This window comes from Cyrtonyx montezumae, unplaced genomic scaffold, assembly GCF_038088225.1.
Source record: "Cyrtonyx montezumae isolate F1298 unplaced genomic scaffold, pur_monq_1.0 scaffold_5, whole genome shotgun sequence".
In the NCBI taxonomy this organism is placed as follows: domain Eukaryota; kingdom Metazoa; phylum Chordata; class Aves; order Galliformes; family Odontophoridae; genus Cyrtonyx; species Cyrtonyx montezumae.
The window spans coordinates 22,456,431-22,470,367 of NW_027072056.1; the positions used below are offsets into that span (position 1 = coordinate 22,456,431).

Here is a 13,937-nt window from a genome sequence, read left to right on the forward strand (position 1 = left end):
CACCGACCCCTCCAGCACCCGGCCTGCGAGCAGTGCCCAGGAGCAGAGCGGAGCTCCGAATTCACCCCCCGAAGCACACACACGCACGGAAAAAAAAAAGAGAAGACAAACAGCCCTAGGGCTCCGTCTGCCCCGGCTGACACCGAACGCCCCGAAGCGCGGAGCACAGCGAACACAGCCACGTGCCCGGCGCACCGAGGCCGCCCGGAGCCCCGCAGCGCCCGCATCGCCTCCTCCGGCTCCGCGGGCCCCGGCCCCCCGTCGCCCTCCGCCCCGCACTAGGCCGCGGGCTCGGCGCGGGGCCGGGCCGCGCCGCGCTCACCTCTCGCCCGTCCCCGCGGCGGCCCGGCGCGGCCGAGCGCCCGCTGCATGGCGGCGGCGTCCCGGGCTCCCCGCGCGGCCCCAGCGCCCGGCTTCCGCCGCCGCCCCCGCCCGCCCGGAAGCGCGGCCCTGGGGGGGACCCGGACCCCGCTCCGCGCCCCGCTCACCTCGGCCTTCGCGCGGCCCCCGGGCGCCGGGCGGGAGGCGGCGGTGCTGCGGGCGGCGGAGCGCTGCGGAGCGGCCTGCCTCATCCCCGGCGGGCCCGCGCGCCCCGGTGCCTCATGAGTCACGGTGCCGGAGCCGCCGAGCACACGTGCGCGGCCCCGCGCGGCCGCCTCCGGCTTCGGGAGGGGAAGGAGGAGGCGGGGGGGGAGGGGGGGGAAGCGGGGGGGCGGCGGTGGAAGTGGCTCCGCGAGGCGGGCCGGGCCGGGCCGGGCCCCGCGCTGCCGTGCGGAGGACCGGGAGCGGCTCCGCGCCGTCCGCCGGGCCCGGGAACGACGCTCTGCCCCCGCCATCGCGGCCCCGCGGGGTTTCCCCTCCGCCCCGCTCCGCTCCCACCGCCGCACGGAGCGGTGCTCGGCCCTGCGGGGATCGGAACGGGGCTCCTCTGGAGACGGCTCCTCGAGTCGCACAGAGCCGTGGAGCGTTGTCACTGAGGGACACGGCCCGGTGGGCACGGTGGGATGGGTTGGGGTTGGACCGGGTGATCCCAGAGGCCTTTTCCAACCTTAACGATTCTGTGACGCTGTCGCGTTCCCCAGAACAAGTTGTGGGACCGCAGGTCGGTCACACGCAACGTGAACGTGGCTCTTCGCACGGGGCTGTGCTCCACGCCCCGACCTCCATCAGCACAACCTGCCAAACCCAGCATGGGGAAAGTGGAGGATGGGGACAGCACCGCAACACACGGCCCGGTGCCACCTCCGCGTCCCTGAGAGGAGCAATGTGCAGGAAGAGCTGGGGCAGTTCTGCAAAGCCAGGGCTGGAAGGGCAGCAGCAATCCCACGAGGTTTAAAGGAGGCATGAAGAGCGAGAACCTTGTCTCTGTGGTGCAGAAAACAAGAAGCTCTTAAACTGCTCTAGGAGAGAACCAGGCTGGACTTAGAGAAAAAAGACAACTGCTAGAGATGCCAGGCCCAGGCAGGCACCAGCAAACTGACACACGCATACATCTTCCAAAAGATCCCTTTCAGTTCCACATTTGTCCCTCAATACCTCACACCCCTGTTTTCTCCCAGAGGGAGCCACCCAAACAAGTGTCCCCTTAGGTCAGATGCCGTGTGCTTGCACCTCCCTGCCCCCATAGTGCAGCTGCCGTGCTGCCAGCCTGGCCATACTGTGCCATGGCAGTGCCATGCCGTGCCGTGCCGTGCCGTGGCCCCAGCCCCACTCTGCTCAGTGCAGGGCGCAGGCGCAGCTCGCCCAGCTGCCAGCACGGCCCCAGCCCCAGCAGGAACCGAGGTTTTGGCAGGAAGTTTCCACAGAAGCTGCAACTGCTTTTAGAAACAGCGAGCATTACGGGCAGCCGCAGCTCCACCTCCAGAGCTTCTCTTTTCAAAATTGGTTTGTCCAATAAGTGACTGCTCACTGTAAGAGTCCTGTTCTGTGACAGCACATTTCACACTATGCCAAATTCACGGCCATGCCTACAGAAAGTCGTATTTTTGAGGTCCCCTCCCCATCGCACACCATTCCCCTGCCCGTGGGGACTGCAGCACAGCAATGTGCTTGGTGGTGGAGCTGGCTGCTCGCTCAGTACCATGCACTGCAGGAACCAGAATACCAAAGCTGTGCAGAGCTCTGCCCTCCTCGTCACCAGGTTCTGTGCCAGGCCTGCTGCCACTTTACCTCCTGAGCAGCTCAGGCCGCTCTCCAGCCCCCCAGGCACTGTGCTGACAGCCACATGAGCACAGCAGTGCTCTCACAGCCGGGATTCCATTTTCCACACACACCTCTCCCTCTGCAGATACTCCAATCCCTCCGGTACCCCATGCTGCTGCTGACTTTGCTCTGCATTCTTCTCCTCCTCCCCTCACTGTTTTCTATGTCAGTGCAGCACGTGGGATTGTCATGGAGCACACGTTGTTCCCAGGAGCAGGGGTGGACATACACCTGGGTGCCGCTGCCCCCATCTCCCATCTCCAGACCTGGTTTAATTTCAGCTTGTTCCTCCTTCCCAGACCGGGATCCCTATGCTATGCATTTTCTCAGACTGTGAGATGGTGCTCATCCATGAGCAAAACGAACAGCAAACTGAGGAAAGTACGAGGAAGATCAGCAGCAGAGAGAGCAATGAAAAAGACAAGAGTTTCACTCAGGCTCCAGAAATAGGGCTTCCTCCTGTCCAACCCCAGCAGCACACACTTTCCAACCTTTTCTTCCTGCTGAGCACACTGAGGCTGTGGTCTGACAGAGCTGCCTGTGTTCCCCCTCCTGTGCTTATCTTTTCCCTGTAAGTTATGCGGTTTGTGTGTATAATTCTGGACATCACTTGCTGTCCATACATGGTCTTTCCAGAATGCTTTCACTTTATGAATGATAAAAAAAAAACAAAAGCAAAAAAATAAAAAACCCAACAAGTACCGCAACTGAACTCTGCTCCATCCATTTATAGGTACTGAGCTCCTGCCGAGTTTGGGAGTTTCAAGTGATTGCTCAGAATTACATCCCTTAATCTGTATCAGAATTAGACAAACCACTTTGCTATTTCTTTGACGTTTGTTAGGCTCAAGGATTACCTGAAGGTATACCTGCCTTTCCCCAGCCACACTGGAGCTGAACAAGCAAAGTCAGCTCTATGAAAGGAGGCGGTAACACGCTCTTCACGCACAACTCCTTCACTTCGGGGGACAAATGCAACCCCTCAGAGGGCTGAACTGCAGCTGTTTCCTTCACGAGGCTTCTTGTTCTATTGTATAGCCTGGCATTAGTATAATTTACTTTGCTGTTTGGGCAAGCTCATTGCAGCAGCACTGCAGCCCCTGGGGGAAGGATGGTGCCCCAGCAGCGTGGGCCTGGAGCTGCACACGCACACAGCGGAGGCACGTTGCTGATGGGGCCTTCTGGCACTTCTGTTCATTGATTGAGTTTTTCTCATAAAAAACTGAATGCTGAAAGGATGTAAAGGAACAATGATTTTCCTTTTAGGAAATTTGCGCTTGTGTTTCAAAGAAACTCAGCATAGATCAGTACAAATTCGGTGACAATTGGTACCTCGTGTTATTTGTGCCTTTCCCCGACTTACATCCCTCTGCCTGTCACCATAAAGCAAGGGCACAGATGCAGCAGGCAGATAACTTCAGCCCTGATTGCACATGCCTTGGTAGTCCCTGGGAATGAGCACTGTAATGGATCGTTTGTCCCTCTTCCTGTTTCTGTTCTACCACAAAGGAGTACGTGAGCCTGTTTCCGCCTGTGTGCTTACATCAGTGCACCGGGCATTTGCAAAGCCCTTGTGCTGCTCATGGAGTTGTCTGCATGAACTCTTTGTTGCCCGGATTTCTCCTCATTACTGCTGTAGGCCAGTGCCTGCACAAGCCATAAGTTCCACACACAGAGCTGGCTTTAACACACAACCGGTGTTTAAGATGTGCGGCCTCACATGGCCCAGCAGTGAGGTTGTGTGTGGTGGTGCTCACTGCCAGCAGCTGGCACGGCCACCCCAGAGCTCCACAGTCCCCGTGCACCCCCTCCGCCCCACGCATTTCAAGGGTCTTGCCCCAAAGCTGTCCCTTGTTGCACTAGCACTTCAGATTTATCTCATTTCAACTCCTGTCATTTGTCCATTTTCCTGTAAGATGCACTGACCTGGCTGCTGGGTTGGCTCCTGACTGCCTGAGATCTGCAGTCACCTGAGCTGGCCTGTCCCTGCTGGGGACCTGCCACCACTGCTGGGACCTGCCCCACAGCAACCTGGCACTGCTGGCACCTCCCTGTGCTGCAGGCAGCTCAGAGTACACTCTTCTTGATAAGGCATCAGTCTAGTTTGCTTTATCGTTGGTTTCATGCCTTATTCCTAGGCAGTGTGGCTTCTCACTGGGTCCTATCATGCATTCAACATATTTGCTGTAGGTTTTATAGAACACAGCAGACCAAACTCTCATGCCCCATCTTGAGGTATGAAGTACAAGCTCTGCAGTAACATGACGTCCAGGCAGGGCACTGGAAAGAGGAAACTGCAAAGAATTCTCAGACTCAGATTATCATCTGGGATACCAAACAGAACAATGGACTAATTATCTTCCAGGCAGAGGTGGAGAGAGAAATATCTCATTGTACAGCTTCACATGTCATTCAAAGAAAAAGCTATAAATTAGATGATGAGGGGAAAAAAGAGCAGCACATTGTGTAAACAGAAAATGCTGTAGAGTCACCACACTGTGTTACATCTGGAGCACCAAAGAGGATCCTCTCGGCAGTGGGCCCAGCAGCAACTCCGGCAGTGAAGTGCTCTGACCTCGGGGGCCGTGGATGCTGCCTTTCCTCCCCACCACACCCCTGGGAGCCAGGCAGGAGCAGCCTGAGCCCGGTGCTGCATCACCACATTTCCCCACGCTTCCCACCAGTGGCACAGAGCTCTGTACTCAGCAGCAGATCCAGCCCTGCCACCATCTCAGTGCCGGCGTGGTGCGGGCACCCAGCAGGAGCCCTTTGTGAAGGCACCAAGGACCACGGTTTAGTTCAGAACTAGCTGGAGTAGTCACAGGATGTTGGGCAACTGTGCACGATGCACTCATCTGTCTGCTCATCAACTCCCCAACACCAGCAGCACTGCTGGATGAGAAAGGAGCCCAGAAAGCTGTGCTCAGGCCCACAGATGCCGTGCTGGCATGCGGAAGCAGGGCTGTCCCTGCTTGGCTGCAGGCAGGATGCAGTGCACTGGGCATGGCTGCAGCACGCTGCTCAGCTCAGAGCCCTCACTTCTGCTGCAAAGCAGAGCCCGCTCAAAGCAGGCCTGGTGCCTCTGCCCACCCACTGCACCTCCACAAAGCAAACCTGCTCTAGTTCTCTGTCTTTTTGCTGGCCTTCATGAAAGGCAGGTCACACGTAGCTTCAATTATAGACCCACCATGACAACAGCCCTCAGGAAGCTCCTCAGCTCCTTGTGCTGTTTCTGTTCAGCACTGATAAAGCTCATGTTCTCCAAAAGGGTCTGACATCAAGTTTCAGCCTTGACAGAGAGTGACTCTCACATCCCCTTTGTCACAGTGTGAGTTCTTCAGTGAGGACCTTCCGCTTCTGCTTTGCAGCAGCATGGAGGCACACGACCTCGTGCTGCTGTCAGAAGGGGTTTTGTCTGCTGAGGTGGTGCTGCCGACACGCGTGTTTGGATAAAGGCAATAGGAACACTTCATGTCAGGCGCTGCCGCCGCGCAGTGCGTCTGACCCAAAGCCTTGTGTGAGTGCAAAGCGAAACTACTTTTATGAAAAATAATGAAATATTGGCACCACCTTCTACAAATCTTCAAGTACATAAATGAGCAAAGTCAGTGCTAATAATTTCACATCGAACGATTGCAACATGCAGCGTGTGCTCTGTGTGACAGGGACTCCTCCACGGCCGTTTAACCAGCAGCAGGGGCCCACTTCCACCCACCGCAACCGCCGCAGCGAGAGGCACGGCCGCTCAGCGCCTGCGAGCTCAGGGAGCTGCAGACACACAGCTCAGCTTTCCCAGCACAGCGAGGACCTGACCCTGTAAAGCACCCATCCACAGAGCCCGAGAAAAGCCAGAGAGGCTCCAGCAGTGCCACAACTGCACAGTGGGGCCACGCGAGCTGCCCACGTCCCCACCACGTGTCTCGCGTCCCACGGAACCCACGGAGAAAGGTCTGCACGGCTACAGGTTGGGGTCTGACCCCAAGAGACAGCTGCTGCCTCCCGCGTGCCCAGTGACCACAGAGAGCTGTACATAAAGTTCGCCAAGCAAAACTTCCAAGCTTCTTTACCACGTTCCTTAACTCTCCCCAACTTATCTCACAAAGTATATCCCACAGGATGCAGTATAACAGAACACTTCAGCGTTCTGAGCAGCTTACCACAACCTCCCAGGGCACCGCGCATCGTTCTGCCGTGAGCGTGCAAGGGCGCAGCCGGGACAGCACACAGCTCCTGCCCGCCCAGCCCCCGCCTGCACACAGCTCCAGTGCTGCTGCCAGCCCACAGGGCTGTGCTGCCCACTGCATGCAGCTCACTGCACACTGCTCACTGCAGATGGACACCCCCGGCCTGGGGAGCGAATGCAGCAACCGTGCCTTCTGAACCCTCCAGGTCTGAGAATGTGGAACTAGCTCTTGCAGGTAGCGTAGAGCAGTTACCATGGCAACAGGCAGCGGTTTGCATGTGTGTTTTCTTAAAGAAGCCAAATTAATGACAGCTAATAAAAAAGCCACACTAGGGGAAGCGCTTTGCATTGCAGTCACGTCCTCGGTGACAGCGGCCATGGCGTGCCACCAGTGAGCTGCAGCCATCCAGCACGGCCACGTGCTTCAAACTGCCTGGTGGGGAGCACCAGGCACAGCTGCTATCAGGTGCTGCACCCGGTGGGACGAGGCCAGGCCTGCACCATGCAGATAAGGGCACAGCTGCGGCCCTGCAGGAGGGGAACACGGCCAGAGCTGCCACGGGGTTTGGGTTTACTTGGTAAGGTTGGCTATCAACAGGTTTATTTCAGGGTTACCTTTATTTTACATTCCATTTATGCTCTCTTCCCGTTTGTTCTCATGCTGACACCGCATCGCTGCAGGACCACGCTCCAAGCACTGGGAACTTCCAACATCATCTTGTTTCTCAGCAAAGCGTTCATCTGGAAGTTCATCAGTATCTGAGAATTATACTATGGATCCAATAGGTCTGAAAAATTAAGATCTATTTCATGAAAGCCTGACTCGGTTATTTCAGGACTGTTCTTCTAAAGGACTGTAAAGCCATTTACAAATAGTCATCCTTCGCCAGGCAGGTCTGCTGCCTAAGGACGCTTCTGAGAAAGCATTGCTCACTTTTGCAGGTGGACCAGGACGGCCCTGCAGTCCTTGGCAGGGGGCACAGAGCAGGGCTGGAGCTGAGGAGCCCACAGCTCCCATGGCCATGGGGCTGTGCCCCTGGGGGCAGGGGGGAGCACCAGGGCTGTGACAGAGGGAGACCACGCTAAGGGCTGAGAAATACCATTTAGATACGTGGCTGGGAAACATTTGTGCTCTGATGAATGAGCAAAACAACTAATTAACTGCTAATTAAAGATGAACTTGTTGGCACACTTGTACTTGGATCATGATTTGCTTTGTGGTGTTGTTTTTGTTTCCAGCTGAAGTGCCACCAGCAGCAGACCCGGGTGATTGATGGCCATGGGCCATGCTTTGTTTCTCACTTCTTTCCTTTCTGTTATTATTACTTCCACAGAGTTGTCCAAAGCCTGAAGGCCTCCATGGGCCTTACTCAGCCCTTACCAACCTAAGTTCCTGGGGAGGGGCTTTCTTCTCTCTGAGCCCAAATTATCTTCAGAGGGAATTCACCGGAAGGAGGGCAGACAAAAACCGAGGAAAAATGTCACTATTTGGCTTCTGCATCCACCCTGAAACCAAATCTTGGTTGCTTGGCAGCTCATCAATGCTTGCTGCATGTTCCTCAGCTGAAGTCATAGTCCTCTGTTTGTGAGTTGTTGCTGTGGAGATGGAGATGGCTGCACCACAACACAGAAACATTATTCCAGACAGCAAAACAGTACACAAAAGCAGAAGAACTGAACAAGATGCTTGCAGCCGTGAGCACCACTGTGTGCTGGACAGGCGCTGTGCACACACAACACAGCCATGCACCGCACAGCCACAGTGTGCAGTGAGCTCTGCACCACAGTGTGCTCAGCCCTCTGCACCCCACGCGCTGGGAGTTGGCTGAGACTTGGTTTTTCCAGTCTGAAAACGCAACCACATTGAGATGTTCAACTCATAGTTCATCTGAAGAAGCTCTGGAGCAGCTCAGATGGCACAGCAGCCATTCGAGGCACCTTGGGACTGAAGGAGCACATGGTGACGCTGCTGAGGTACCCAGCTCTGCCACAAGCAAGCTGCAGTTCTCCTGTTGAATGCAGAGTACATTGGGATAGCAGCAGTGTTTGCATCCAAGCCCTGACTTTGTGGGGGCAGAGCTCAGCGGGTGCCCGTGGATCAGCCATCGTGGTGACAGATGGCAAAAGCAGGGCATTTAACTGCTCCTGGTTTGCAAACAACCACACATAGGATTTCACAGAACTTCTGTTTTTTGGGAGGAAACAACCCTTACTCTTGCTTTCTGCAGCCGTTCACTCCCCTCAGGTGGGATGAGGGACAGAACCAGAAAGACAGATGTGCAGGAGCACCGGGGCTGAGATGAGGACAGTTCGCTGAGCAAAGCAGAAACTGTCTCTGTGCTGCACTGCTCGGCAGCAGCTGAGCTGTCACAGTGCTATCACACTGCTGCCATCAAAAATCCAAACCACAGCGTCAGATAAGGTCCTGCAGAGAAACTCAGCTCTACCTCACAGCCAAAACCATGACATATTTTGTATTTGAATGCATCAGAGCAAGAAGCAGAAATGCCCAAAATATCATCTTCAAGCTCCATAGGATGCACTTAATGAACAGTGCAACTGGTGTCACTCACATACACACTTCTGTAAGCTGTGGGAAAAAGGGTATTTCCTAAATAGGACCTTCAGCAGAAAAGGACTGGGAACAGAATGGCATACCCAAGAAATTACAAGAGCATGGACTGAAGCCTTTCCCAGGGAATCTGCCGTTCAGTGCAGACCCAAATTCCAGTGCACAGCTCCACCGCACACCAAGCAGCATTTCCACCACCATCACCCACAGGAGGAGTCAGGACAGTGCAGCACAAAGGTGTGCAGGTGCTCCAGGTGACACTGCTGTGGGGACACGTGCTGCCCAGGCCTGGGCAGGGCAGAGTTACTGAAACAGCAGCAGCTCCCAGCTCAGGGAAGGACAGCGGGCCCAGAGATGCAGCCACAGTCTCACAGCACTGTCTGAGCTCCGTCCGTGGGGCAGCAGTGATGGTCAGTGACAGCAGGAGAAAAGAGGAAGGGGTTGAGCTGATGCTACATCTTCAAATGCTGACCTAGTGAAAGAGAAGACAGAGAAAAGTTTGGAACTCCCTGAACTTGACTTCATTCCCAGCGTTCAGAAACACAGCCTGCTTCCAGCAGAGCACAGCCGATGCTCCAGCTCTCTTTTCTCTTTCTGTGCGGAAGGTTTTGTGCTCTCAGTCCATTGGACATCATAGTGCTTTCTTATTAGAGCTGACATTTCTTATTTCCATTATTTTTCCAAGTTTTGCCCAGGTCTTCAGCTGCCTGCAGAAAAGTTGTGATTCTAATAGGGCAAGGAGCATGTTGTTAGAAAGGAATAAGGCACTGATTAATTTGGAAGCAGTTATCTGAATCAGAGGAAACGTGGGAAACATATGGACAATCTGTGTTCCCCACAGCTGGGAGATAAGTCTCCTCTCTGTCCGTTCTATCGCAGTGCTTGCAGATAACAGCTCTGCCTTCCTGCCATATATCTTGCCTAACAGATCCAGACTTGGAAACACCGTTGTCTTTCCTGAAATGGGAACTGGTAGCAGGACCCCTTGTCTGTTTTTAAAAAGCTTATAATAATAAATTGAGGCCACAGAAAACTCTCCTGTCCCTTCTTTAATCACTTAAGAAACTTTTCAGCCTTCCATTAGGAGCTGTACAGCTGACACACACTCCTTCATGCAGGTGTCCCTGTGCCAGCTGTGAGCTGGGCTGCAGCACGGCTCCGACAGCAGCAGCACTGCCATCTGTGCACAGGATGCACTGTGCTGCAGAAGCATTGCAGGCTCTCAGCTCCAGCACTGCCTCCCTCAGCTCAGTGCTGTTGTCAGGCACACTGCCACTGAGTGCCCTCTCCCTCGGATCTTCCATGCTCTCACAGCCATATTGCACTCCTGCCCGTGCAAGCAACTGAACCAAGCGCAAAACCGTGGACTCACTTCCCGTGGCTCTCTCCCATCTGCCTTTCAGACCAGGCTCCTGGGCAGCACGCAGCGCTGCAGTGCTCACAGTGTCAGCAGCTCCACGGCCTGCCCTGCTGCTGCTAACACCCGACCTGCTGCTGGGCCTACATTGCCATAGGGTGAACAACCCAGAAGAATAGTATTCCCAGAAAACAGTGAGGAAGATGGTACATTTTGCTAGGCTTATCTGGATGGTAAACAGACAACCAGTAAATAAAGAGAGGCTCACCTTTTGCAGATGGTTGAAGTTTGCTGAAAACTCCACAGGAGAGGGATCTCCAACAAGAAAACCTTCCCCAGTGGTGGTCAGCCCTTAAATGGGGTCTGGGAGAGGTGGAGCCAGACTCCACTCCTTCCAGTCACACAGGTACATTGCCTTCACCTGTGCTCCTGTGGCTGACTCAGTGCTCACCTCAGGTGATCCATCAGCGGTTCAGGCCATGATTCAACAGTTCCCATACAATTGCTCTCTCCACGTATCTGTCCCATGCACACCTCGCATTGACAGAGAGCTGCTAGGAAGCCCAGCTGATGCATTTTTCACCGTGGATGTGTAGCTCGCTGCCTGGTCACTCGTCCTTGTCACACAAGGCAGCAGCACTAATGGGCCATATGTAGAAGAGCATCTCTTGCTCTGCTGATCCCTTACAGCCCTGCCTGCACTCTCATCACCCACTGCAGGCAGCCCTGCACACACAGCCCCTCCATGGCAGCATTACTGAGCACTGTGCATCCTGCACAGCTCCCCGCAGCCATGGCTGGCATGCGTACACCTGCCAGGCCCAGCACCAGCACTGCTGCACTTCTCTGCCCAAACAGAATAAATACCTCTGTTTATGAGTAGATACCAGTTCTGTATCAGCATTAAATGGTGACTGGAAGTAGAAATAATTGATAATAGAAGCTAAACAAAGTAGAGACGACTATGTTGCATTTACCTAAGAAAGAAACCTCTTCAGAAAGAAAGAAAACATCAAACATCTGCTGGGCAGCTTTGAGCTCCTGCTGAAAGAGAGGATCCCTGCAATGCCCCACGGCAAATCCGCACCCCTCAGCGTGAGTGGGAGCTGGGTGGGCTATGGGCAGGTAATGGTGGGCACTGTCCCGGGCCCGGAGCTCTGAGCAAACGTCGTGTGCTGTCCGCCAGCCACCAGGTGCTGCTGCACGGTGATGCTGCAGCCAAACGCTGAGCGGTCGTTCAATGCTGAACTCCAAGCGTGAGCTGCTGTGCTGACAGAAGCTGTGGGTGCCTGCCTGTTCGCAAGCTCTGGCATTTTGGCACTCAGTCAAAGTATTTCCTTTGCTTCCCAAGAGCATCTGATACAGCTGCGATCCAGAGGATCACATTTTAGAAGTATTTTATTGCAAAACTGTCAAGTTGCTGAAGTGGAGGTACACTGCAACTGCTCCTCCTCAAAAGATGCAGCACTTTCAGGAATGGGAGGGTTTAAGGGATCCCAGCTGTCGAGCCAAAGCAAAGCCATCGTTCTTTCCCAGCCCTGCTGCAGACACAGCAGCCCATTAACAGCTCTGCTGTGATTCTGGCTGTCTCTGCAGCCGAAGGACAGATATCTGTTGGAAGCACTGAGTCAGTGCAGTGCTGTAAGCAGCAGAACTGCCATGGGGGGACTCACAGTGATGGCACACAACTGTGCTGCGGTGCTGACACAGTGCCTGTCCTGCCGTGGAGACAGGAATAGCCCTGCAGGGTCTGACTGCACGCAGACCTGAGCACGGAGTCACCGCAGGGCAGCTGTGCTGAAATTATCACATCACAGCAGCGTAACATACAGCAATCAGTGCCCCACAGTACCTCAGGCAGACAGGCACAGTGCTGCTTTCCCCTTCCCACAGCTCGTCGGCTGCACGCCCGCACGGTGCCCTGCACACCGCTCTGCACCGGCGCTTCGTTTCGCACCCTCCGGTCAGCTCTGGTGAAAACAAATGCCACTTCACTCCCGTTTTAGCATTTCGGCACTGGGAGCCAACAAGGAAATGATATTCCTCTCCTTTTATGGCGTTCTGCTCCAGCCTGGCTGGAATGGGAGCGTTTGGTGATCGTGATGGATCTCTGTCTGACAAACACGGAATAGCTGCAGGCAGAGCAGCACCTGCACAAACAGCAGCACACACACACACTGCATGCTCACACACAGTGCAGCAGCCGGAGCAGAGCTCCTCATGCACACCACAGCTCCCAGGGCCCTCCAAAGGCTCTGCCTGCCACTGGAGCTGTGTTTAACAAATGCTGGCCTGGCTGCCTCTGCCTGAGCTCAGCGAGGCTGTGGGGGATCCCATGGGAGGATGGGAGCATGGCTGTGTGGAGCCAGCATGGGGCATGGTGTGGTTGAGTGCAACATCATGTAGGGCACTGTGCTCCTTTCCTGCCTGCAGTTGTCTAAAAAACAAATTGCAATCCATACCAGACCAAAACACAAGGGCTTGGGGAGCTCTTGTGTCAGGGCACAGCCATAAACACGCTAACAGTAGGGGCTGTTATTTGGTGCTCTGGGTTTGGTGCTTTTAAAGGGGAAATGCATGAAAGAAGAACTGTTCGGGGTGAGGTCCATAAAAGGTCTTACATGTGCATTTGACCAATGACACCATTTATTACAGGGAAAGGAAATACGTGGCTAGTGGATGGTTTCCACTTCTGCACACTCTGTCTCAGAGCTTGGGGACAGCCCAGTGGCCCCAGAAACATGCTTGAATTCCACTGGTCCCATGCCTGTGCCAGGGAAAGGGCAGCATCACGTGCCAGGCATTGCTCAGGGGGTGTTGCAGAAACACCTCAGTGCATGCTGCAGCAGGCAGGGCACAAGGAACATGCTGGCTGTGCCACCACAGAGTGACAGTCACTCCCTAGGGACTTCTAATTAGATCTTACAAAACACAACTGCAGTGATCACTGACCAACAGTCGGAGTGGATATGAGCTCAGGACATAATGAGGCGTAGGGCGGTAACTGCACTGCCCCGGGTTAATGATTATGTGACTCCTTAAGCGGAAGCTGGAACTTCCAATTCCATATTAGAAGTTGCATTCCTTATAGCAGTGCAGAGCACAGAAGTGTGTCACAGGAACCTGACTTTAGGTAAATTATTGGTGGTTTTCTGCTTTTCTCTTTGTTTTCTTAGTGAAGGGAGCACTCTCTGCACTGGGGCAGGAAGGGCCTGCAGCCTGCAGCCCCCTGGGCAGGGACTCATGGGGTGCGGTGCCGTGGAGGCAGGGGGGAAAGAAGAAGACGGAAAGGAGAAGCAAAAAAAGGAAGGTCAGGATCAACCGCTTTCGCTGTAACTGAAAGCAGCACGTGGTGAAGGGCACGTCTGGGGTCAGAGGGAGCAGTGCACACTGAGGTGGTGGCAGTGGAGGGCTGCAGGACGACAGGACAGTGCTGTGATGTCCTCCACTGTTCCACACTGCTTTGTTCTGTCCACAGATAACTCTGCTCCCTGTAGGTCAGAAGCGCCTGCAGAACGTGCTGCAGGAGGCACCAGAGCACACGCACACTTCTGTCTCACGAGGAGATAAAAGATACAAACCATCCAATGGCAGAGGGATGAGGAGCACACAGACAGCAGTGC

At 54.8% G+C, this 13,937-nt stretch overlaps 2 protein-coding genes across 13 annotated transcripts in view; one reads left to right on the plus strand and one right to left on the minus strand.

Moving 5' to 3' along the window:
* Positions 1 to 6,381, minus strand: part of MBNL1 (muscleblind like splicing regulator 1) — a 44,559-nt gene extending 38,178 nt beyond the window's left edge. For 3 of the 12 annotated variants that reach the window (XM_065748292.1, XM_065748288.1, XM_065748283.1), the window contains exon 1: positions 323 to 395. The gene's annotated coding sequence lies outside the window, so the exon portion shown is untranslated. Of the gene's footprint in view, positions 1 to 322; positions 403 to 6,359 lie in introns of those variants that run through there. The other 9 variants (XM_065748289.1, XM_065748279.1, XM_065748290.1 and 6 more) reach the window with 6 other exon arrangements.
* The window catches only part of SERP1 (stress associated endoplasmic reticulum protein 1), a 312,396-nt gene that overhangs the window by 74,436 nt on the left and 224,023 nt on the right, over positions 1 to 13,937 (plus strand). The gene's annotated exons all lie outside the window — the stretch shown is intronic.